Raw genomic sequence first — 27,052 nt, forward strand, 5'->3', positions numbered from 1 at the left:
GAACAATCCTAAGTAATTTTGATGGAACTGAACATTTTCTCAAATCCCAATACCATCTCTAGCTCTCAGGATGTAGGCCTGGATCTTTCTTTTTTAGGTCCCCTCTGGTGCCTCAAATTCAGCATATCAAAGATTAAAGTGTCCTCCCTAAGAACCTACTTCTCAAGGCTTGGTCCATGGCTAATGGGTCCCGCCCATTTCTCTAACCTCCTCTCTAGTCAATCTTCTCCTCTATGCCCAGTTACACAGGACTTTTTTCCCCCTCTCTTCTCAAGGAGTACATCTAGCCTTTTTCTAACCCAAGGTCTTGGACTTGATCCTTCTTCCAGGAATGCGTCCCTTCCTCCCTTTCATCTGTTGGCTCCTTTTCATTTTCAGGACCCATCACTTCATGTATTATCTTCCGAGAGAGTCCTTCCCTGACCGTCTTATCTAAATCATGTTTCCACAACTTAAATGTCCATCAACAGATGAATGGATAAAAAAGGTGCAGTGCATATATACAATGGAATATTACTCAGCCATGGAAATGAATGAGCTTGGGTCATTCATAGTGATGTGGATGGACCGAGGGTCTCTCATATAGAGTGAAGTAAGTCAGAAAAACAAATATCATATATTAATGCATATATGTGGAATATAGAAAATGGTACAGATGGACCTATTTACAAAGCAGGAACAGAGATGCAGGCATACAGAATGGACAGGTGAACACGGGGAGGGTGGGCAGGAGGGTAGGACAGACTGGGAGAGGAGCACCGACATCTATACACGACCATGTGCAGAGCGGCTAGCTAGAGGGAAGCTGCTGTAGCACAGTGAGCTCAGTCAGGTGCTCTGTGATGACCTAGAGGGGTGGAATGGGGGTGGGTAGGAGGGAGGCTCAAGAGGGAGGGGATATATGTAGACATATAGCTGATCCACTTTGTTCAACAGCAGAAACTAACACAACACCGTAAAGCAATTATACTTCATTAATAAAACAGCAACAATAACAAAAAATAAAGCAGACTTCCACAGTCTTATTCACCATCCTATTATCCTGTTTATTTCCTTCATCACAGGTATCACAACCAAAGACTGTCTTACTTGTCTGCTATTTACTGCCTGTTTCCCCCAGTAGAAGGCAAACTCACATGAGCAGAGATTTTTTTTCTTTTTTCATTTGGTTCACCGTGGTGTCTCCTAGGCCTTGTTCCTGGCCCTAAGTAGGTGCTCAACAGATACTCACTCAACAAACTGTGCATGCAGTCATCCGCATTAGGAACTTGAAAGCATAATTCTTTTCTTTCCTTCAGCCTCTGCACGAACAATTCATCATACCCTACTGACTCCATCTCAAACACAACTCTTCACCCCACCCTCTCCTCCCATCCCATGGCCAGTGTTCCAGTTACAGCTCTTATCAACAGTGCAAAAGCTCCAGTGGGGGCTGTATGAGCTGAATTTGTAAAGTGAGGCTGGTGAATTTAGTGGGTGTGATGAACCCCCTGCTGCAGTTCATGGGGTTGCAAAGAGTCGGACACAACTTAGCGACTGAATAACAAAGCCCAGAGATCAGGCTCCACATGGAATTTTGCTGCTTCAAGGTCATGAACTGCACCATCCACTCCAACCCACTTGTGTCATCCTGGAAAATACACAAAAAAAGATTGTTCGTTGTTGACTCAGAATAGCCCATCTCCTCTGTCAAGAAAACAACTGCTCAACACCGGTCCAACACTCTGGAGTCACCAAACATGTCTTACTGTGCGCACTCAATGCATTCCCTAGATGCATCATCTCACTTAATCCCTACAGTTCCATTTATAAATTAGGTGCAGAGGTTTCTTTTTCTTAAAGCTGAGGAAACCTAAGATCAGACGGGTAAAGGGTCTTGTGGAAGGCGTTATAGCTGAGTGGAGGTGCCAGGATTTGAACCATGTCTAGGATACTTGTTCAGCAAGCTTGTCCAGGTCATTAGAGGTAGTTGGACATCTCTGTAGTTTGCTAGTTATGCTATTCAGGGAAGATGGATTAATAGCTTGTTGACTGGTCTAAAATGTGGCAGTGGAACTGCAATCACTTGAAATATTTACAATTAGATTGAAAAGAAAGTGCCCATACCAGAAAGTGTAATGTATATGGCCTTGATTCTTGAGGGATGCATTAGACCACTCAGTAGGGGTTTCTAGCTCATATTTCCTGAGCTTCACTAATTTTTTCTTGAGAGGTCAATTTATTGCTCTTGAACCTTACTGGCTGATTGCTTAATAATGTAGCAATACCTTCTCTCTTTTAAAAGGAGAGAAGAAAGTGACTTCCTAGTGGCCAGTCTAGATGAGGGAAAGAACTCACTCTAGCCTTCTGGACCCCAATGTAGCAACTTACCCTTTTTGACTTAAGAAAAAAAGTTTTATTTTCCAAATGTAAAAGTAATATATATTCTTTCTAGAAAAGTTGGGAAATGAATGGAAGCATAAATAAGAGAAATATCACCTGTATCCTACCATCCAATGTTAACCACCATGGAAATAAGGGATTATTTCCTTCTAATTCTCTTTCTACATGCATGCATGTTATATCACTCTTAACATTCTTTGCAGGTATTTTCATAGTCTGCATCATTTTCTATTAGATGGATTACTACTTAGGTAACCATTCCCTGATAATCAGGTATTTATGTTATTTTCAGTGGGTTTCTGTTACTGAACAAAACATGGAAAATGCTGTCACGGACATCTTCTGTGCCCAGTGACCAGCATTTGTGACTCTTTATGACTCATGACCTTATAGGGTAGATGCCTGTCTTTGCATTTTAAGTCAGAGAGTTAAAATGCATTTATGCATTTTCTTTTTGACTCATGACCTTATAGGGTAGATGCCTGTCTTTGAAAGGCAGAGAAAACTCAGGCTTGCTGGCTCAGAAATTACAGTATAAGATATGTACCAAAGGTAAAATTAAAGTTTAGCCCAAGGAAACAATCACAGATTAAATGGACTACAGAAATGAGATGATTCAAATTAGATGAAATGAGATGTATTCAAAGAACAACTTCTCAATGCTAGATAGATCCCCAGAACTACAATACTCAATGAGGGTGACGCTGAATGTATGCTTTCTGATCTTAGTTATGTCTGCTGCTATTGCTACTGCTAAGTCGCTTCAGTTGTGTCCGACTCTGTGCGACCCCCAAAGATGGCAGCCCACCAGGCTCCCCTGTCCCTGGGATTCTCCAGGCAAGAACTAGGATTCCGTAATATTATAGAAGGAGCGAAGCAAGGTGAAAGGGAGAGAGAGAGAGGGAGGGAGGTGAGAGGGGGAGAAACAGGAGAGGGAGAGAGGAGGAGAGAGGGAGAGAGTAAGGGGAGGGAGAGAGTAAGGGGGTGGGGGGTAGAGAAAGAAAGAAAGAGAGAGATGTTGACTGAGAATCTGCTGATCTGTGAAAATGCAAGGGAAAGGTTCCAGATCTCAGGAATGGGTAAGAAGTCCAGTGTGCTTGCTGCCAAATTTTGCATTAGTCTCAACTACTCTGCTTTAGCCAACTGCTGTGGTCTCAGGAGTTTGCTACAAAAGAACTGTGTCTTTTTGGCTAATATGATTAGAAAATCACTTACCTTTCAAATTTCCAACAGTTTTGATCCTCTTACAAGGGAGCAAAAAAGAGCAAAACGTGGGAGAGGGAGTATGAGGGGGAGAGAGATTACAGACTGTTAATTTGTAAAGCCACATGAGGATGGAGGGGGATAAAACACAAACTCTCTGACTTAAAATACAATCCTTTTCCCATTCATCCTCCATCGTACCAGAGAACGGTATCTATCCCATCATTTTCCTTGCTGATTGGATGACATATATATCCTGATAATATATAAGAATGCTCTGTTTTGGACTATACTCTGCAACTCATGGATGAACCTGCTATAAAAAAATAATCAGAAACTTCAATTAAATAGTTTCTGAAAATAAGGCTCCCTGGTGACTCAGATGGTAAAGCATCTGCCTGCAATGCAGGAGACCTGGGTTTGATCCCTGGGTTGGGAAGATCCTCTGGAGAAGGGAATGGCTCTACCCACTCCAGTATTCTTGCCTGGAGAATCCCATGGACAGAGAAGCCTGGTGGGCTACAATCTATGGGGTCACAAAGAGCTGGACACGAATGAGTGACAAAAACTTTCACTTTACTTTTCAATTAAACAGAGGTGGGAGGCCAGAAGTGGTAGCTCTCATGCCCTGTGAAGATTAATAGAGCCCAACAGGAAGAAGAAAGATCCCTCTTCTTTCCTGGCAAGGACTCAGCCAATGACAAGTCATGGACTCTCTGTTTACTAGAGCCTTCCCACTGCCTCTTACCCTCTGTATTATATTGAAGTACAGTTGATTTACAATGTTATTTTAGTTTCAGATGTGCAACGTAGAGATACAGAATATTTACAGATAATACTCCATTTAGAGTTATTATAAATATTGGCTATATTACTGTTTGGTACAATATATCCTTATGGTGGTTTAGTCACTAAGTCGTGTCTGACTCTTGTGACCCCATGGACGATAGCCTGCCAAGCTCCTCTGTCCCTGGGATTCTCCTGGCAAGAATACTGGAGTGGGCTGCCATTTCCTTCTCCAGGGGATCTTCCCGACCCAGAAATCGAACCCAGGTCTCCTGCACTGCAGGCAAATTCTTTACCAACTGAGCTATGAGGGAAGCCCACAATATATCCTTGTAGCGTATTTATTTTATGGATAGTGCTTCTTTGTACCTCTTCATTCCCTACCTCCATTTTGCCGCTCTTCCCACTGGTAACCACTAGCTTCTTCTCTATATCTCTGAGGGGAGTGGGGTACTTTATATTTTCGATGGGGTGGCTGGAGAAGAGATGCTGGATACATTCTGTTGAACCCTAGAGACCCTCCTCACATTTTCCCAGCCTATATTCTGACCTGGTAGATTATTTGGAGTGTTTTACATCCAGCCTGAGGATATATGGTTCACTGTTTATTTTGTTAATAAAGTTTTATTGAAACACAACCACACACATTCATTTATTTACAGGCCATGACTTTTCTCATGCTGCTGCTGCTGCTGCTGCTGCTAAGTCGCTTCAGTTGTGTCCAACTCTGTGCGATCCCACAGACGGCAGCCTACCAGGCTCCTCCGTCCATGGGATTTTCCAGGCAAGAGTACTGGAGTGGGGCGCCATTGCCTTCTCCAAATAATGAGCTAGTTTCCCCAAATCATTTATGATTGAAGGTTTGTTTGATAGCAAGTTTCTAAACTAGCACTTCAGGTTTTTAATGCCATGAGTTTGTATGATGTGATAAAATATGGTAAACCCTCCTCATAATTTTTATTTGCAAAATTGGCTTAGAAAGTTCATAATCACTTTTAATAAGTCTTCTGAAACACATATATATATATTATATGGACAGGAACAAAAAATGATAACATTTCCAAGTCTTCCCTAATTTATATTTATCTAGGATCTTTTTTGGGTATCTAATATTTTACACTTTTTTTTATAAAGGTCTTCTATTTCTAGGCACAGTACATTTTTTGTTGCTATCTGAATAGGATATATTTTTTCCTACTGCATTTTCTCCCTGGTAGCTCTTGGGATGTTGAAATTCTACTGCTATTTGCATGTTGTTATTTTACACAATAATCTTGCTGAACTTTCTTACTGGCTCTAATAATTTATATCTTGTATTTTCTCTATAGTTAGTCACATAGGTTGTAGACTTCTTCTCTCTTTTTCTTAAACATCATTTATTCTTCTGCCAGGGCTGGCTTCAAACCTCTCAGTCTAGCTAGACTTTAATAACATTGCTTTAATTTTTTTTTTTAACAGGTTAATATCTTTAACATGTAACAAGCTCATACAAATTCATCAGACCCCAATACATAAGAGTAGAGGACATGACAACCACAAAAGAAATATAATTGCTTAAAGTGAAAAGATGTTCTAGTTCGCCCGAATTGTTTTCTTTTAATGGTGCCTACTTCCAGTTAAGACAAGCAGGAGTGGCTATAAATTAATGACAGGGACATAACACTGCCTTTAAAAATATATCTTAAAAATAGAAAAATACGTTAAAGTAAAAATTTAAAGTGCAAAGATGACAGAGACAGCAAACATAGTGAGGTGATCTTTGGATAACTTTAGCTGAGAAATACTGCCTAAGTTATAATGCATTTATTCTGAAAAGAATCTTAGGGATAAGAATCCCATTCTTTTGGTTCAATCTTTCCCTTCATTTATGAAATGTGTAAAATGAAACTGAGAGAGGGTAAATCACTTCCTTAAGGGCATGCAGCCCCCATGATCACAGCCCAAGTTCCATGACTCTCTTGCCAATATTTTTCTTTCTCTTTTACTTCTATTGTTTATCATCTTGAAACACTTTCTTTTTACTCTCCTCACTCTCACCCCACTGTTTCCAATTTACTATCCCAATTAAGAGTTTCTCAACGGCAGCACTATTGACATTTGAGTCAGATATTTCTTTAGTTGTGGGGACTGTCCTGTGCCATAAAGAATGTTGAGAAGCATTCCTGGCTTCTACCCACTAGAATCCAATAGCATCCTCACTTCCAATAGCATCCTCACTTCCAGTGGTGACAACCAGAAATATCTTCAGTGCTTCCTGGGAGGCAAAAATTCCTTCAACTGGGTTATCAGTGCTCTGAAGCAGTGCTTTTTTATTTCTATAAAATATTAGGCCCTTCTGGTGCTTCTGGTTTGTAGATCACACTGAATAAAACTGCTCTGAACTACAAAGTCTAACCATCGTTTCCTTCCATTTTTGGAGAATTGCGCTTATCAGAGATGAAATGAAAATTAACACTCCATTCAGGACAACATTTGCTATGAATGAAATTAAATCTCCTATGTGGAAGATGCAGATTCCAGTATTAAAATTTCAGAAGCAAATTTTTTCTGAGGTGGGTAGAGACCACACACAACTTTACCTCCTACACTTGGCAAATTAGAAATCAACTGGAGAAACTAAGAGGAGATTATTATCAAAAATAATCATTTCACTATTTATCTTGGAAAAAAACTGTAATGTGCCTCATCTACATGTTCAGCAAGCACAGTTTGAGAAAAGTTTGTAGAATGAGTACAACTGGAGTGAATAACTCCTTAATGTGTTGTTGCAATCGCAAATGCTGGGATGAGCTCAGACTCTTTCTAGGCAGTAGAATAACCATTTTTAATTGCTTAAGAGAGCTTCCTGGGAAAGCTGCACTTTAGCAAGGGTTTGGAGGCTGTGTATAAGCAGGAAGGGTTGTAATGCTGCCCTAAATGTCTTCAATTATACATAAAGGAGTGGGTTTTCTATCACAATCCAGCAAAAAAGCTTTTCTTGGGCTCTTGGGGAATTTTTATGCATTAAGGATTAAAACTTCCCTGGATCTTTGGGGCCAATGAAGGTACAAACTGCTCTTGGTAAGGGAAAATTTTCTCTATGGTTCTTTCGAGTAAGAGTGAAAGTGGGTTTTAAAAATTCAGAACCACAGTCAGTAGAGCCCATATTTGACCTAATCTTTCTTCTTTCTCTTTCTGTCTCTATCAGATGCTTCCTCCCCTGTTCCTCTTTCCATTTTTCTCTTTCTGTGCCTCTGATCTTTTTGCAAAGTGAATATAATGAGGCACACAGAGTTTTGAATATAATGAGGCACACACACACACAAAACAGTTTTATGCTTTGTACTCTAAGGTGCTCTGCTTGTGCTTTTATTTCCCTTACAAAAACCAGACAAAGCAGCACGGTTCCAGGAAATGGATGTGAAATTATCAGCTATAAGAATTTTCAGTCATACAATACTGGTTGACACCGGATGACTTTTTTCAGGTGACCAAAGTTTGGGAAGAGCAGAATTCAGGCAAAGAAGAAAGAAGGTTCCCCAATACTAGGACTAGCAAAATAATGTGTGATGAATTCTCCACTTTCTGAAAGTTACCTGGCACAGACTACTTACATCAGGAAGGTCAGGCTGGATAAACCTAACCTTTAATTACCTGAGGGAGATTTCCTAAAGAAGCAAATGATTTTTCAGCCTTGGGGTTCAAATCTTAGCACCTCTATTTGAAAAAAATCCTCCCTTGAGATGCAGATGAAGTCAACCTGACTCTGGTCCCAAAAGGCATTTGGAACCAATAAATTGGCAGAACTGAAAGGTTCCTTAGAAGAGCCTGAGGACTCCCTCAGAGCCCCCTTGAATTTAGGCACCATTTTAGGTCAAGGGTCATGTACATCAGATGGTGGATAATGGTTGTAGCCAACAGAGTGTAGCCAAAAGTGGCATGGCACATGCCTAAATGAGCCAAGTCCCTGTCTCTCACTTCCTTCTTGAGTGATCTCGGATGAGTCATCTAGTCTTTCTGAACCTGGTTTCTTGCCTGTAAAATAGTACCATCCCTAACAAGGTTGCTGTAGGGATTAAAGGAGGAAATGCATGTAATGTGCCTAGCAGGGTACCTGACACGTGATCAGTGTTAAGTACTGGGAATTCAAAACAGACAAAGTTATTTTTATCAAGAAGACTTGAGATGCTTCAAGTTAGAGGATGAAGCTTAAGAGTAGCCATGATCTAAGTCTAAACTCATGAAAGGAATAATGGAGAAGTTACTTGTTTATAAAAACAAATATCCTTTCACTCTTGCTCTTACCTCAGGGCTTTTGCATATTCTGTTCCCTTCAGCTGGATTGTATCTCTGATCCTCACATGGTTTCCAATTACATTTTCTCATTTTTTCAATTATTATTGCTATTATTTACTTAGCATCTATCTTCCCCACTAATACATAAGCTTCATGGTAGCAGAAACAACCTTTCACTGCTGTACATGAGGTCTAGAACAATGCCTAGCACATAGTAAACAGTCAGTACATACTGATCAGATGAAAGAATACTGAGTGAATAAATCTTGGTCAAAATAATAAATGATTAAAATATGAAGCGATAAATGAGTATAAAAGCCACAATTTTTTTTAATATAAAGGAGCAAGGGTACCTAGACTGCAGCCATGAAATTAAAAGATGCTTACTCCTTGGAAGAAAAGTTATGACCAACCTAGACAGCACATTGAAAAGCAGAGACATTACCTTGCCAACAAAGGTCCGTCTAGTCAAGGTTATGGTTTTTCCAGTGGTCATGTATGGATGTGAGAGTTGGACTGTGAAAAAGGCTGAGCACCGAAGAATTGATGCTTTTGAACTGTGGTGTTGGAGAAGACTCGAGAATCCCTTGGACTGCAAGGAGATCCAACCAGTCCATTCTGAAGGAGATCAGCCCTGGGTGTTCTTTGGAAGGAATGATGCTAAAGCTGAAACTCCAGTACTTTGGCCACCTCATGCAAAGAGCTGACTCATTGGAAAAGACTCTGATGCTGGGAGGGATTGGGGGCAGGAGGAAAAGGGGACGACAGAGGATGAGATGGCTGGATGGCATCACGGACTTGATGGACGTGAGTCTGAGTGAACTCCGGGAGATGGTGATGGACAGGGAGGCCTGGCGTGCTGTGATTCATGGGGTCGCAAAGAGTCGGACACGACTGAGCAACTGAACTGAACTGAAGGGTATCTAGAGACAAGCAACCTTAAGACTTGAAGGGACTGGTGAGATGATTAACTTTAAAGCATGCATATTTACAGGTGGTGAGTAGGACGAGGTTTAGTATTTTACTATCCAAGTTCTTTACCACAGTTTTCTCAGTTACCAAAATTTGGGCATGTGCTCCCATGATTGCAAGGATATATGTGAAGACAACTGAATTGTGTATCTGAAATTAGGATACTCGCCATAATGGTTGTATTGACATGGAAATTATCCTTCAATAAAAAATAAATAAATAAATAAAAATAATGGCTATAGGTCAGCTTATTCTACCACATATCCTGACAATGAAAGTCTTTATTAGGGTGGTTTTTGTGTGCGTCTAAATGTTTTCTACAGAATTTGGTGAATGGTAAGGGTTAATTTCCAAAAGGTGACTTAACTTGACCCCTGGAAGCCTCCTTGGCACTTAGAAAATTAGCCTCAACGTTTAGTGTTACAAAGTTGAAGACATCAAGGCAGTAGCCCTAACAAGTAGATTGTATCAGCAGGTAGCTTGGCTCCCTGGTGTCTTACTGGGGACGGCTGTACTCTACTTTGTCTCACTGGTTGAACAGGAGGGGTCCAGGACAATCATAAATGCCCACATGCTCTCAGTTCAGGCATCTGGGCTTGAAACCTCTCACAGAAGAGACAGAGGCGTCTATCATTCACTCATTCATTCATTCATTCATTTTCTTAGCACAGAGTCTCAAATGGCTACTGTTACGGGCTGCTTTGTGCCTTGCCCCCAACAAATTCATATGTCGAAGTCCTAACCCCCAGGACTACAGGATGGGATGGTATTTAGAGACAGGGTCTTCAAAGAGATGGTTAATGTCATTAGGGTGGGGCCTAACGCAGTATGACTGGTGTCCTAATGGAAGGAGGGAATCTGGACAGACACACAGAAGGAAGACCAGGTAGAAACACAAGGAGAAAATGGCCATCTACACGTCAAGGAGAGAAACCTCAAAAGAAGCCAACCCCACCAACAAAGGAACTCCAGCCTCCGGAATTATATGACAGATGCCTGTGTTTAGACCTCTCAGTCTATGGTACTTTGTTACAGCAGCCTGAGTCAATACACTTACCCTATGCCAGGCATTGGCGACATGGAGGTAGTAATAGATAAGACCTAATCCAGACCAATGGGGGGCTCGTCGGTCTGTGTTCCTGTGAGTTCAACTCGAGTCACTGAAACAGGAAGAGCCAACTGGCCCTTGCCTCTACCCACGCACCCAGAACTTCCAGATTATGGCAAGGGATCCTCCATTCCCACGTGGTAGACTCTGCTGGTGTGTCACATAAGCTTGCAGGCAGGTCTGCCAGCTTCAGTTGCTATGTCGAGTCTCCTGTGTTTGAACCCATTAGCTTTGGTACTCTGCTGTGCAGCCATCTGAAGGTAGCCCATTGCTGCTGGTCCTATCCTGAAACCCTGATTTCCATGCCAAAGATACAATTTCTTAATCCTGCCCACAGCTTGAAGTGCTACAATGGTAACCTCTGATCAGTAAAGAAGTGGGGAGGATGCCGTCTATCTCCTGACTGCGAATCTAAATCTCACAGCATCCTTTGTGAAAATGGGATATGCAGTGAATGGGGTGAGAAGGGGTCAATATTCTTTCTCCATGTAAATATCTGATTAACATAGCACCTAGTTTGAGCATTCTTTGGCATTGCCCTTCTTTGGAATTGGAATGAAAACTGACCTTTTCCAGTCCTGTGGCCACTGCTGAGTTTTCCAAATTTGCTGGCATATTGAGTGCAGCACTTTCACAGCATCATCTTTCAGGATTTGAAATAACTCAACTGGAATTCCATCACCTCCACAAGCTTTGTTCGTAGTGATGCTTTCTAAGGCCCACTTGACTTCACATTCCAGGATGTCTGGCTCTAGATTAGTGATCACATCATCATGATTATCTGGGTCATGAAGATCTTTTTTGTACAGTTCTTCTGTGTATTCTTGCCACCTCTTCTTAATATCTTCTGCTTCTCTTAGGTCCAGACCATTTCTGTCCTTTATCGAGCCCATCTTTGCATGAAATGTTCCCTTGGTATCTCCAGTTTTCTTGAAGAGATCTCTAGTCTTTCCCATTCTGTTGTTTTCCTCTATATCTTTGCACTGATCGCTGAAGAAGGCTTTCTTATCTCTTCTTGCTATTCTTTGGAACTCTACATTCAGATGCTTATATCTTTCCTTTTCTCCTTTGCTTTTTGCCTCTCTTCTTTTCACAGCTATTTGTAAGGCCTCCCCAGACAGCCATTTTGCTTTTTTGCATTTCTTTTCCATGGGGATGGTCTTGATCCCTATCTCCTGTACAATGTCATGAACCTCTGTCCATAGTTCATCAGACACTATATTTATCAGATCTAGGCCCTTAAATCTATTTCTCACTTTCACTGTATAATCATAAGGGATTTGATTTAGGTCATACCTGAATGGTCTAGCAGTTTTCCCTACTTTCTTCAATTTGAGTCTGAATTTGGTAATAAGGAGTTCATGGTCTGAGACACAGTCAGCTCCTGGTCTTGTTTTTGTTGACTGTATAGAGCTTCTCCATATTTGGCTGCAAAGAATACAATCAATCTGATTTCAGTGTTGACCATCCAATTCCAAAGAAGGGCAATGCCAAAGAATGCTCAAACTACCACACAATTGCACTCATCTCATGTGCTAGTAAAGTAATGCTCAAAATTCTCCAAGCCAGACTTCAGCAATACGTGAACCGTGAACTCCCTGATGTTCAAGCTGGTTTCAGAAAAGGCAGAGGAACCAGAGATCAAATTGCCAACATCTGCTGGATCAAGGAAGAAACAAGAGAGTTCCAGAAAAACATCTATTTCTGCTTTATTGACTATGCCAAAGCCTTTGACTGTGTGGATCACAAGAAACTGTGGAAAATTCTGAAAGAGATGGGAATACCAGACCACCTGACCTGCCTCTTGAGAAATCTGTATGCAGGTCAGGAACCAACAGTTAGAACTGGATATGGAACAACAGACTGGTTCCAAATAGGAAAAGGAGTATGTCAAGGCTATATATTGTCACCCTGCTTATTTAACTTCTATGCAGAGTATATCATGAGAAACGCTGGACTGGAAGAAACACAAGCTGGAATCAAGATTGCCGGGAGAAATATCAATAATCTCAGATATGCACATGACACCACCCTTATGGCAGAAAGTGAAGAGGAACTCAAAAGCTTCTTGATGAAAGTGAAAGAGGAAAGCGAAAAAGTTGGCTTAAAGCTCACCACTCAGAAAATGAAGATCATGGCATCCAGTCCCATCACTTCATGGGAAATAGATGGGGAAACAGTGGAAACAGTGTCAGACTTTATTTTTGGGGGCTCCAAAATCACTGCAGATGGTGACTGCAGCCAGGAAATTAAAAGACGCTTACTCCTTGGAAGAAAAGTTATGACTAACCTAGATAGTATATTCAAAAGCAGAGACATTACTTTGCTGGCTAAGGTCCGTCTAGTCAAGGCTATGGTTTTTCCTGTGGTCATGTATGGATGTGAGAGTTGGACTGTGAAGAAGGCTGAGCACCGAAGAACTGATGCTTTTGAACTGTAGTGTTGGAGAAGACTCTTGAGAGTCCCTTGGACTGCAAGGAGATTCAACCAGTCCATTCTGAAGGAGACCAGCCCTGGGATCTCTTTGGAAGGAATGATGCTAAAGCTGAAGCTCCAGTACTTTGGCCAACTCATGCGAAGAGCTGACTCATTGGAAAAGACTCTGATGCTGGGAAGGATTGGGGCCAGGAGGAGAAGGGGACGACCGAGGATGAGATGGCTGGATGGCATCACGGACTCGATGGACGTGAGTCTGAGTGAACTCCGGGAGATGGTGATGGACAGGGAGGCCTGGCGTGCTGCGATTCATGTGGTAGCAAGGAGTCAGACATGACTGAGCGACTGAACTGAACTGACTGAACATAGCACCGTTAATAATTTGTCATGAGTCAAATATCTAAATACATGTGGGTCTGTTCCACTGGTTGGCCTACTAATTTCTCCTTGCAGAAGTACTGTATTGTTGAAATATCTATAACTACATGAGTCTTGTCTGAAGAATCTACTTTGTGCTTCTTTTAGTGAATGGAATTCTCCAGCTTTTGCTAGTATGTATATATTTAACTTTCACTGTTTCAAAATAATTTATCTTGATATAGTCTCAAAGTTATGAAAAAGTGGAAGAACAGCAAAAACAATGTCCATATCTCCTTTACTCAGATTCTCAACCTTTTAACATTTCACTGCATTAATTCATTATTCTCTTTTTCTTTCTATAATGTCTATATGTGTGTGCAAACTCATTATCATTAGTTTTTATGAACCACCTGAATATAAACTACAGATGTGTTGCTTTCTCCCCTCTAAATTCTCCAGTATTTTCTCCAAACAAGAACACTCTCCTACATAATCACCATGCAACCCTTCAAGTAAGGATACCAACCTTGATGCAACACTGCCATCTCACCTACAGATCCTGTTCAAAGGCTGCTCCCTGTCCCAATAGGTGGGTCCTGACTGCATTTAGAACAGGCACTGAATTTTGTTATCATGTCTCCTTCAATCTGGAATAGTTCTTTAGTTGTCTCTCATATCCTTGACCATTTTATGATTTAGAATTTTTTGCTGAGTTTGTCTTATGGACCAGAATATAATCGACCTTGGTCAACATTCCATGAGCACTAGGAACAAAATATGTTTATTTTACTGTTGTTGGAGTCTTTTACATATGTCAATTAAATCCTGTTGCATGACCACGTGGTCCAGATTTTCTGTATCCTTGCTGATTTTCTTTTAGTAATTCTATTGCCGCGAGGAGGATGTTGAAGTCCTAATTTCAATGGTGGTTTTTTCTATTTCTCCTCTCATGTACTGTGAGGTTCTACTGTTTGATGTGTACATAATTAAAACTGTTAGGTCTTCCTGATGAATTCTTTTCTCATTATGTAATGCCTTTGTTTCTAGTAATTTTCTTTGCTCTGAGGCCTACTTTTTCTGATACTACAGTCATTTCTGCCTTTAAAAAATTAATGTTTGTATATATTTTTTCATCTTTTTAATTTAATCTATGACACTGCACTTGAAGTGAGTTTCTTGAAAGCAGAATACAGTTGATCTTGCTTTGCTGGTTGCTTTGCCAAGCTGCCAATTTCTGCCTTTTAATTGGTATATTCAGACCATTTAACATTTAAGACATTAAGTCTCCCATTTACTATGTGGTTTTTGTTTGCTTCCCTGTTTCTCATTTCTTGCTTTCCTATATGTTATTTGTGTTACAACCTCACCAGAGCCATGACAGGCTCAGAGAGGTGCACTAGGCCAAAAATAATCCCTGAGTCATGCTTCTGGGCTTCCAGGGATGATAACTCTGGCCAATCAGAGGGATGATAACTGGCCAATCAGTAAATACCAGGAAACCCCTGCAGCCAATCAACCCTTGCCAACTCCCTGTCTTTGTTCTAAACTTATAAATACTGCTGTAAATCTGGGCTCGGGGCTTTTGTTCTATTCCACTGTGCTGGATGTGGCAGGAGCCCTGGCTCGAGCTAGCAATAAACCCCTTTATGCTTTTGCATTGCTGTGGATGTCTTATTCTCTCAGTTTTGGGGACTCGGACACTGGGCATAACATTTGGGGGCTCATCCGGGATCCCTTTAACTGGGAAGAATAACATTCTCCCAGTAGAAGGGGTTTCCTCACTAGGAGGAGAGATATCTGAACACCGGTGTTAGTTCTGGGTTAAGTCCAGCGTACGGCCGAGGCCCGGTATCGTGCCAGGGAGGCGGCTGGCTCTGGTTACTAGGTTAAGTCCAGCGTAACGCCGAGGCCCAGCATCGAGCTGGGGTGGGGGTGGGGGGGCGGCTGGCTCTGTGAGCATCCTGCAGGTAAGACTGAGTGGAAATTCAAGAAGACCCAGTGTTGTGTTGTTGGTGGCCACTTTGCGTTTGTTGTCTGTTTGTCTATTTGTTGTGATTGCGTGAGTGCTGGCGCCAATCTTTGCTCTTTGTGTGCTCTGTTGGCTCCCAGTGTACTTTTCTGTGATCATGGGACAAACAACTTCTACTCCTTTATCTCTTATGACTAACCACTTCTCTGATTTTAAGTCTAGAGCACAGAATCTATCATTGCTGGTGAAAAAAAAAAAAGCAAGTTAGTAACTCTTTGTTCTGCCGAGTGGCCTGCTTTTGATGTCAGCTGGCCACAAGAGGGCACCTTCAGCCTGCCTACTATTCGAGCGGTCAGAGAGAAGATGCTCAACCCCTACCCTTTGGGGCACCCAGACCAAACTCCATACATTCTGGTCTGGCAGGACCTGGTTAAAAACCCCCCGGCCTAGCTAAAACCTTTTGTTTTTCAGCCCCATGCTCCCCTTTCTGTGCTGCCATCTGGGGGCGCTGCTGTCCAGCCATGCCCGCGCCGCGGTTTACTCGACCTGGAGACCGAACTCTCCCCGCCCCCCATGCAGATCCACTTTTGCCCCCGCAGGTTCCTCAGGTCTCTTCTAGAGGGATACAAAGGGACACCGAGACTTCGGCCCCAGCCCGGGAAGGAGGCCCCGCCCAAGGGACTCGGAAAAAAACCAGGGACATCACCAATATGGCAGAAAAAAAACAACCCGGAAGCCTCCTCCCCCTCCACAGTCCAGGCATTTCCAGTTCAGGCGGGACCTGCCCGAGCAGACGGAGAACGGACATACCAGCACTGGCCCTTTTCCACCAGTGATCTTTACAACTGGAAAACTCAGACCCCTTCATAATCTGAAAAACCTCAGGGCCTCATTGACCTTTTAGAATCTATCCTTTTCACCCATAACCCCACCTGGGATGACTGTCAACAGTTGTTACAAGTGCTCTTTACTACAGAGGAACGTGAACAGATCTTGTCAGAAGCACGAAAAAATGTGCCGGGGGTAAATGGGAGACCCACTACGCAGCCTAACCTGATTGATGAGGGATTTCCCCTGACGCAGCCCTGCTGGGACTTTGAGCGTGCTGAAGGTAGGGAGCGTCTCCGAGTGTACTGCCAGACTCTCATGGCTGGCCTCCGAGCAGCCGCCAGGAGGCCAACAAATTTGGCTAAAGTAAATCTGGTTAGACAAGAGCCAAATGAGAGCCTGGCAGCTTTCCTTGAGAGACTAATGAAAGCTTTTAGGCAGTACACCCCCATGGACCCACAAGCCGATGAGTCGCACGCAGCCGTCATGCTAGCATTCGTGAATCAGGCAGCCCCAGATATCAGGAGAAAACTAAAAAAAAAAATAAAGAGGTTGGGAGAGCAATCCCTGCAAGACCTGGTGAGGGCAACAGAGAGGGTTTTTAATCATAGATAGACTTCAGAGGAAAGGGAGGAACATGTTAGGCGAGAGGAAAGAGAATTCAGGGCCAAAGAAAACTGGAGGAATCAGAAAGAATTAGCCCAGATATTCTTTGCAGGGGTGGAACAGGGAGCTAGTTCTCAGAGAACAAGGTCCATTCGAAGTCCATTCGAAGGGTGAAGGGAAGCCAGCAAGGCAAGGACTTAAAAAGGACCAGTGTGCGTTTTGCAAGGAGATAGGACACTGGAAGAGTAAGTGCCCCGAGAGACACCTAAGGGAAAGACCCACCAAGCAGGAGATGTCCTCCGTGTCCTCCACGGGGGCCCACATCCTATATGCAGGAGAAGATAGCGATTAGGGGGGTCAGGACCCGGCACCCCTCCCTGAGTCCTGGGTAACTATACATATGGAGGGGAAACCAGTTGGCTTCATGGTGGACACGGGAGCTCAATACTTGGTCCTTAACCGGAAAGACGGACCGATGTCTAAAAAGACCAGCTGGGTACAAGGGGCCACCGGGACTAAACGATATGGATGGACTACTAAACGTCAAGTGAACTTGGGGGCCCAGCAGGTGACTCACTCTTTTCTTATAATACCAGAATGCCCAGCACCCTTGTTGGGAAGAGACTTACTATTTAAAGTCAATGCCCAAATTCACTTTGACCACGGAGAGATATCAGTTCTAGATGGGACTGGACATCCCATACAAGTTTTGTCTCTAGCATTGAGGGACGAATACAGACTGTATCAGCCAAAGCTGCTCACGGCCATTGACCCCAACGTACAACCTTGGGTCCAAAAATACCCTCTAGCCTGGGCAGAAACTGCGGGGATAAAACTAGCCAAGCAGAGGCCTCCCATCATTGTCGAACTGAAATCGGACGCCACCCCTATCTGGGTAAAACAATACCCTTTGAGCCTAGAAGCCCGGCAAGGAATCGCACCACATATACAACGGCTTCTGGAGGCAAAAATTCTTAAAAGGTGCCAATCTCCATGGAATACTCCTTTGTCACATGTGAGAAAGCCAGGGGGAACGGACTTTAGGCCTGTGCAAGATCTTCGTGAAGTCAACAAACGGGTGAGTGATATACATCCAACCATCCCTAACCCGTACACCCTTTTGAGTGGCCTCCCGCCAGACTACCTCTGGTATACTGTCCTAGACTTGAAAGATGCCTTTTTCAGTTCACCCTTAGCCCCCTTGAGCCAAGAGATCTTCGCATTCGAATAGATAAAAGAAGGCAGCCAGACCTCAGGACAGCTAACTTGGACTCGACTTCCGCAAGGCTTCAAGAATTCACCAACGCCATTCAATGAGGCTCTGGGTGAAGACCTCCATGAGTACTGGGTTGATCACCCCAACGTTGTTCTATTGCAGTATGTTGACGATCTTATGCTAGCTGCAACCACTGAGGAGGCATGCCTAGAAGCAACAGGAAACCTCCTTCAAACTTTGGGGACTTTGGGGTACTGGGCTAGTGCAAAGAAAGCCCAAATTGCTAAGCAAGAAGTCATATACCTAGGGTATAAAATAAAACAAGGATGGAGATGGCTGACGCAGGCCATGAAAGAGGCCATATTGCAGATCCCTGAGCAGGCAACTCCTCAACAAGTGAGAGAATTTCTTGGGACTATTGGGTATTGCTGGCTATAGATCTTGGGATTTGCTAAAAAGGCCTGGCCACTATATGAAGGAAGTAGAAAAAAATAAAAACTGGACTTGGACTGAGCCAATGAAACGGGCTTTTCAAGAACTCAGATAGGCTCTGCTGGAAGCCCCAGCCGTTGCTCTCCCTGACCCGTCCAAGCCCTTCCAATTGTTCGTAGACGAAAAACAGAAAATGGGAAAATGAGTCTTGACACAGCAGTGGGGGCCTTGGAGGCGACCAGTGGCCTACCTATCCAAACGACTGGACCCGGTGGCTGCGGGGTGGCCACCTTGCCTCCAAATCATTGCCGCTACTGCCCTCCTGGTCCATGATGCTGACAAGCGGACTTATGGACAGCGACTCCTGGTCTACACTCCCCACGCCATCAAAGGGAGTGAACAAAGGTGCCATCTGAAGCAGCCCCCGGGTAAATGGATCTCTAACGCCCGTTTGACCCATTATCAGGCTTTGCTGCTGGACACCCCACGGTTACACTTCCCGACGCCCTGCTTCCTGAACCCTGCTACTCTCTTACCCAACCCGGAGGAAGACAGCCCCCTCCACAACTGTGGTAAGATGTTGGCTGAGACGACGGCAATACGAAAAGACCTAACAGATGTGCCTTTAAATAACAGTGAGCTGATGTGGTTTACAGATGGAAACAGTTTTATAAAGGATGGACAGAGAAAGGCTGGAACTGCAATAGTTGATGACTCTGGGAAGATAATATGGGCTGAAGCCCTTCCACCGGGTACCTCCGCCCAAAAAGCGGAACTAATAGCCTTATTACAGGCTCTGGAGAGAACAAAAAGAAAAAGAGTCACTATTTATACTGACAGTCGGTATGCATTCAGCACCGTACACATCCAGGGCCCAATATATAAAGAGCAGGGGTTTTTGACATCCGAGGGAAAAGAAGTTAAAAACCTGCCTGAGATCCGCAGACTCTTAGCAGCCGTCCAACAGCCTCGAGCAATGTCAATAGAACATGTCCCTGGACATCAAAAGGGAAGAGACATCAAGGCTCGAGGCAACCCTCGAGCTGCTGATATGGCGGCTCATGAGGTGGCTGACAGGGACTGCACAGCCCCTATACTAACTGTGGGGCTACCACCCCCAGGTATGAGAACCTTGCCCCCAACCCCCAAGTATTCCTCTTCTGATCTCAATTGGATTCAAGAAAATGCCAGCCCTCAGGAGGGCAAAGACGGATGGTATCAGGACCAAGATGACAACTTGATACTTCCCACCAACTTGGGTCAACACCTCTGTACGCACCTACATCTGACCACCCATCTAGGAGAAAAAAAAAGACTCTAACCCTCTTACAGACAGCACGTTTGTGATTTCCCCAACAGGTGACTGTATGAGACATAGTCCAGGCCTGCAAAGCGTGCCAGATGATGAAGTCGGGAAAAGGACAGCATACGGAAATGAGGTACTGGAGAGAGAGGCCAGGCAACACTGGGAGATAGATTTTACAGAGGTAAGACCAGGCAAATATGGGTACCGTTATCTGTTAGTTTTGGTGGATACTTTTTCTGGGTGAGTGGAAGCATTCCCTACTAAGGGAGAAACAGCAATGATAGTAGCTAAAAAGATCCTAAAAAAAATAGTACCTAGGTTTGGGCTGCCGGTGACTACTGGCTCTGATAACGGGCCTGCCTTTGTAAGTCAGATTATACAGAGACTGGCCTTAGCTCTGGGGACCAAATAAAAGCTGCATTGTAAATACAATTCCCAGAGCTCAGGACAATTTGAAAGGATAAATCGGACTCTAAAAAAACTTTGGCAAAACTGACAATAGAGACTGGCGGGGACTGGGTGACTCTCCTTCCCTTCACTCTCTTCCGTGTGCATAATATCCCCTACAAGCTGAACTTAACCCCTTGTTTACACATCTCAATATTCAATCCTAAAAAAAAGAGTTCTACATCTTGGTGGCAGCTGTGCCAAAAATCCTGTACCCTAAAAAATAATGTACGACTACTGGGTCCAAAAAACAAACACCCGGTCAAATGATACAAGGCAAAACCAAGAGAAAACCTATTACAGCCATCACCATAGCGACCATGTTCGGCCTTGGGATCGCTGGGACAGGGACTGAGATAATAGCCTTGTCCCTCCAAGGCCAGGGATTTACTTCATTGCAGGCGGCCATAGATAAAGACATTATCCGCCTAAAAGAGTCAATTAGTCACCTAAAATATCGCTGACCTCCCTGTCAGAGATGGTCTTGCAAAACCAAAGAGGACTAAATCTAATTTTTCTGCTACAAGGGGGGCTCTGCACGGCCCTGGGGAAAAAAAAATATTGTTTCTACACAGACCACACTGGGATAATAAGAAAATCTATGGCAAAAGTGAAAAAAAGAGTAGCCCAGCGAAAGGGAAAGCAAAAAGCCCAGCAGGGATGGTTTGAATCTTGGTTTCAACGATCTCTGTGGCTGACAACATTAATTTCCACCCTGGTGGGACCTCTTATGGTGCTTTTACTAATACTCACCTTTGGCCCATGCATCCTCAACAGGCTCATTATGTTTATAAAAGAGCGTATTAATACAGTTCAACTATTTGTGCTTAGAGAGCAATATCAAACTGTACCCCAAAGCAAAGAAAAAGATTCCTCTATATGATCTAAAGACAGGAGGGAATGTTACAACCTCACCAGAGCCATGACAGGCTCAGAGAGGTGCACTAGGCCAAAAATAATCCCTGAGTCATGCTTCCAGGGCTTCTGGGGATGATAACTCTGGCCAATCAGAGGGATGATAACTGGCCAATCAGTAAATACCAGGAAACCCCTGCAGCCAATCAACCCTTGCCAACTCCCTGTCTTTGTTCTAAACTTATAAATACTGCTGTAAATCTGGGCTCGGGGCTCTTGTTCTACTCCACTGTGTTGGATGTAACAGGAGCCCTGGCTCGAGCTAGCAATAAACCCCTTTATGCTTTTGCATTGCTGTGGATGTCTTACTCTCTCAGTTTCGGGGACTCGGACACTGGGCATAACATGTTGAATACTTTTAAAGATTCCACCTTGATTTCTAGTGCTTTTAGATGTATCTCTTCATACAGCTTTTGTAGTGACTGCTCTGGAAAACTCATTTATCTATCTACACACATATAAGTTATATGTGTTTATTATAAATTTTAGTATATAAAGGATGTGTAACATTCAGTTTACAAATAATTAAAAACACAGTATTCTTTATTGTAAACTCCAAATACCCAATTAATTCTCACAGAAACCTTTTGTTGATTTTCATCAAACTCTTGTACTTTTAAGTCTATGATTGCACTGATGAATGAGTGTAGCTTTGGCAATAATGTTAACTGACATTTTTGCTTAGGTTAATGAGAAAGGCAAAAATGAAAGGATCAAGACTTCTGAGAATTTCACTTTTTGTCAATGATATGAGCAACTTTTCGAACTGGAGAACAGTTTCAAATATTGGAAAAATATTTCCTCTTTTTGTTATTCATAATGTGATGACTACTTTTATTATTGCTTTTTTCCCCAGCTCTGTTGAGATATTGTTGACATGCTATGTTGCAGCAGTTTAAGGTGTACAATGTGATGATTTAATGTAAATATATATTGAGAAGTGGTTGCCATGATAAGGTTATTAACACATCCTTCACCTCATAGAATTATATCATTTTTTTGTTGTTATGGTGAGAACATTTAAGATTTTCTCAGCAACTTTCAGGTGTTCAACACTGCTAACTACTGTCACCATGCCATACATTAGATCCCCAGAACTTATACCTGAAGTCTGTATTCTTTGACCATTATCTCATTTCCCCCACCCCCAGATCCTGCAATTATCAATATACTCTCTATTTCTGTGAGTTCAGTTCTTTGAGATTCCAAATAGAGGTGAGACTATACACAATTTGTCTTGCTTATTTCACACAGCATAATGCGCTCCAGCTTCATTCATATTGTCAAAAAATTCAAGTGGCAGGACTGCCATTTTTATGGCTGAGTTATATTCATACACACACTTATCTACACACACATACACACATATATATGAAAAATATATAAATGAAAAATATGCAAAGTTCGCATATAATTTTAGAGTGGGTCTTCCATATCTGCAGTTCATCTGTGGATTCAACAAGCAGCAGATTGTGCTGTACTGTAGCATGTATTGAAAAAAAATCTGTCTGTAAATGAACCCGTACAGTTCAAAACCATGCTGTTCAAGGGTCAATGGAATATATATATGTGTGTATATATATATATATATATATATACTCATTTGTAAAGCCTTGGAAAGTGCTCACATTCCCATGACAATATTTTAAGTCTATTTTTATACCCCACAAATCAAGTATTACTATTATATTCATTTTTATAGATATTTGTTTATATTTACCTATTTACCAATGTCTTTGGTATTATACCTTCTTATATTTCAGATTTTCCTTATGGGATTACTTTTCTTCTTTATGAAATATATCTTTCAGGATCTTTATTAGTGGGATCTATTGGGAATAATGGCATAGGAAATGGCAACCTACTCCAGTACTCTTGCCTGGAGAACTCCGTGGAAAGAGCTCGGTAGGCTGTAGTCCATGGGGTCACAAAGGGCTAGACACGACTGAGTGAGCATTGGGAATAAACTATGCCAGTTTTTGATTTTTGGAAAATGTCTGTATGTAGTCCACATTCTTGGAAGACAGCTTTTTCAGAGAGCACAATACTAGTTTGACAGTTATTTCTGCTCTGTATTTTAAAGCTGTTATTTCACTCACAGCTGGCTTTCATTGTTACTGGTAAGATGCGTGCTGTCTGTTTACTTGCCTTTCCTTTACAAATGACCTTCTTTCCTTCTGGCTGCTTTTAAGGTTTTTGTTTTGCTATCTGTAATTGTACCATGATGTATAACATATAGTAAGTAAGACCTTTATCTGCTCTGGTTGGGATTTGCTGGGCTTCTTAATCCCCAGATCCACATTTTTTATTAATTTTGAAAAAGCACAACCATCCTATCTTCAAATGTCATGTTTTCTATTCTTTACATAAACTTTGATTAGATATTTTGGCCCGCTTATCTATCTTCTATGTCACTTGATATTTATTTCATATATTTTCTCTGTCTCCATGTGGCTTTCTGGGTAATTTCTTTAGAATTTTTTAGTTAGATCAATTTTCTACTTAGCTATGTTTAAACTGCCTTTTAGCCCATCCTCTGGGTTTTAAATTACCAGATTACAATAAAAAATTTCTAATAGTTCCATTTTCTTACTTTTCAGAACTTCCTGATTATATAAGCAGGTTAGTATTTTTTGTCCACTCTTTTCCCCCCATTTTGTTAATAAATTTTATATTTTTTTAATTAATACACAGAAAAACTGGCTTTGGGGACTGTTCTGCTGCTGCTAAGTCGCTTCAGTCGTGTCCGACTCTGTGTGACCCCATAGACGGCAGCCCGCCAGGCTCCCCCGTCCCTGGGATTCTCCAGGCAAGAACACTGGAGTGGGTTGCCATTTCCTTCTCCATTTGGGGACTGTTCAGCTCTAGGAATTTTAACCTATGCATAGATCTGTGTAATCACCATGACCACGAGTCTTATCACTCCGAAAAAACCCCTTGTGCTATCCATTTGTAGTCACATTCTTCCCCACTCTTTCCACTTACTCCCACACTCCCTGGAGTGCAAGATGAGCCTGAGAGGATTTCTTGGCTCATGTGACCAAAAACATCCCCAAACAGGTGCTATTTCTTTTGACAGCTGTCATCCTAATGGGTGTGAAGTGGTAACTCATTGTGTGGTCAATGTTTTTATCATGTGTCTGGCACTTTGCCAGGAGAAGGAAATGGCAACCCACTCCAGTATTCTTGCCTGGAGAATCCCATGGACTGGAGGCTGTCAGGCTCCTCTGTTCATGGGGTCGCAAAGCTTGGACACAACTTAGCAACTAAACCACCACCTGGCACTTTGCTAGTATAGCACAGCGAACAGCTTTGGGCCTTGTGGGTATAAAACACATACAAGTGACTAACTACAGTTGTGCAAATTGCTACAAAGAAGTTGAAGGGCCAGGTTGGAGTGCCTGACTAATTCCTGGAGAAGGAACATCTCTTAAAGACATGGTAGCTCCCTCCTATGCATTCTCTTTGGGAGTGGAACGTGTCATGCTGCTCCATTAACAGGCTTCTGGGGAGGTAGCCTTTTGGCTGCTCAGTTTTTAGAGGCCCACAGATTTTTTCTCTCAGCACATATCAGAGTTCGGGACTGGATTTTGCCAAACATCTTCAAAGGTCCCCAAAGAGCTCTTAATCTGGCAAACAGTTTTCCATCAATAAACAGGGCAGTGTTTCCTCCCTAGATACCTATAAACTTGTATCTCCCCACCCAGAAAGAGTCGCTCTTAGCCAGATGTTCCCCGGTTGGGTCAAGATGCTCTGCTGACACCAGGCCACCTGGTTTTCCGTGATTCCCACTTGTCAACTTGTGACCAGAACCTGGATGACCATTGAGGAGAAGGCAGTAGTAAATGGGGCCAGGAGACATGGAGCAGGACTGCTGTGTTCAGGTGCCTTTTCGGTAAGTCCCTCTAAGATTAAGATATTCTTTAATAAAGTGGAAGAACTGGACTTTATGATCCCTTCTTATGTGGCATTTGATGAGTTTTGAGAGGAGGTGATTAGGTCAGCTGTTTCAACACTTTCTCTAAAAAGAGATAGATGAAATGGATGACGTTCATAGGCTGACATCATCCATAGCTATGCTCAATTCTTGGAGAAGTAGCTGCAATACCACTCTCTCCTTTACCACACAAAAAGTCCACTGGAAAGTTTAATTACTGGGTTGGCCAAAAAGTTTGTTCTGGTTTTCCTGTAATAGCTTATGGGGGAAAAAAACCCAAATGAACTTTTAGTCCAACCCAATATAAGTATAATACTATTATAGTGAAACATATTTAACATAGCACCTGATACTTAGCAAATTCTCAAAACTAATTCTCTCTAAAATAAAGTAATACTTTAAATTATTATTACTTATATTTAAGATTAACTGACAACTTACGATAGCCAAGGGCTTCCCTGGTGACTCAGACGGTAAAGAGTCCACCTGTAATGCAGAAGACCCAATTTTGATCCCTGGGTCAGGAAGATCCCCTGGAGAAGAAGCTGGTTACCCATTCTTGCCCGGTGAATCTCATGGACAGAGGAACCCTGGAGTCCATGGGGTCACAAAGTGTTAAGACATGAATGAGGAACTAACACACAGGATAGTCACACTACATTCCAGAAGCCAAATCCAGCCTGGCACTTGCTTTTAGATAACCTGTGAGCTAAGAATAATTTCTGAAATTAGTTAAAAAAATAATATTCTGTGATACATGAAAACTGTATGCAATTCAAATTTCGGTGTCCGTAAATAAAGCTTTACTGGAATTCAACAGTGCCTAGTTTCGCTCATGCATTGGCTGTGACTGCTTTGACACTACAGTGGCAGAGTGGAGCACTTGTGACATAACATAGGACCCAAAACCTAAAATACGTACCATCTGGTCATTTATAGAAAAAAGGTTTGTTGCCACTTTCTCAGATTCTTATCTCTACTGGAATCAACTTCGTATTTGTATCTACACTTTGCACCACTCAGCCAATTAAGGATAGAAAAAGGCTCAAATACCACAAACTAGGGACACGACTTCACTTTTTCCACTTTCATGCATTGGAGAAGGAAATGGTAACCCACTCCAGTGTTCTTGCCTGGAGAATCCCAGGAACGGGGGAGCCTGGTGGGCTGCCGCCTATGGGGTCACACAGAGTCGGACACGACTGAAGCGACTTAGCAACAGCTGCAGGGTGAGCTACCTAGGGTTCCTTCTCACATTGGGTACATGACTACTGGAAAAATCACAGCTTTGACTATCTGGACCTTTGTTGGCAAAGTGATGTCTCTCCTTTTTAATACACTGTCTAGGTTTGTCACACTTTGCTTCCAAGGAGCAAGTGTCTTAATTTCATGGCTGCATTCACTGTCTGCAGTGATCTTGGAGCCCAAGGAAATAAAATCTGTCACTGTTTCCACTTTTTCCCTTTCTATTTGCCAGAAAATAATGGGACTGGATGCCCCTGCTTAATTCTCTAAACAATTAGATCAAATCTGTAAGAGGTGGCCTGCCTCTGGGCAGTGGTAGCTGCTACAACCCTTCAAAAGGAGGCTGAACAGTTAACCCGTGATCAACCAATCATTGTTTGACTCGACACCAGGTTCAGACTTTGGCAAGTTCTAAGGGAAGAGAACAGGTTTCCTACAGAAGGTCGATTTGAGCTCAGGTTATACTTTCAGATGACGTAGCAGTTACCATAAAAATCTAAATACACTAAATCCTGCCCCCCACCACAGAAACGGGGGCCCTGGAGCATGATTATATGGAAACCACAGATATGATTTGTTCCTGTCACTGTGACCCAGGAAGGGGAATGTCAAGGCAGAATGGTTCACAG

General features: G+C 42.5%; 1 long non-coding RNA gene across 1 annotated transcript in view; it reads right to left on the reverse strand.

Annotated features, from left to right (window-relative positions):
- Positions 1-1,025: 1,025 nt before the first annotated feature.
- LOC138422669 (uncharacterized) overlaps positions 1,026-27,052 on the reverse strand; it is a 41,393-nt gene continuing 15,366 nt past the window's right edge. Inside the window, exon 5 of the long non-coding RNA XR_011249971.1 lies at positions 1,026-1,630. This is a non-coding gene — a long non-coding RNA (uncharacterized lncRNA). The remainder of the gene's footprint in view (positions 1,631-27,052) is intronic.

The sequence above is a fragment of the Ovis canadensis genome, chromosome 17 (assembly GCF_042477335.2).
Source record: "Ovis canadensis isolate MfBH-ARS-UI-01 breed Bighorn chromosome 17, ARS-UI_OviCan_v2, whole genome shotgun sequence".
In the NCBI taxonomy this organism is placed as follows: domain Eukaryota; kingdom Metazoa; phylum Chordata; class Mammalia; order Artiodactyla; family Bovidae; genus Ovis; species Ovis canadensis.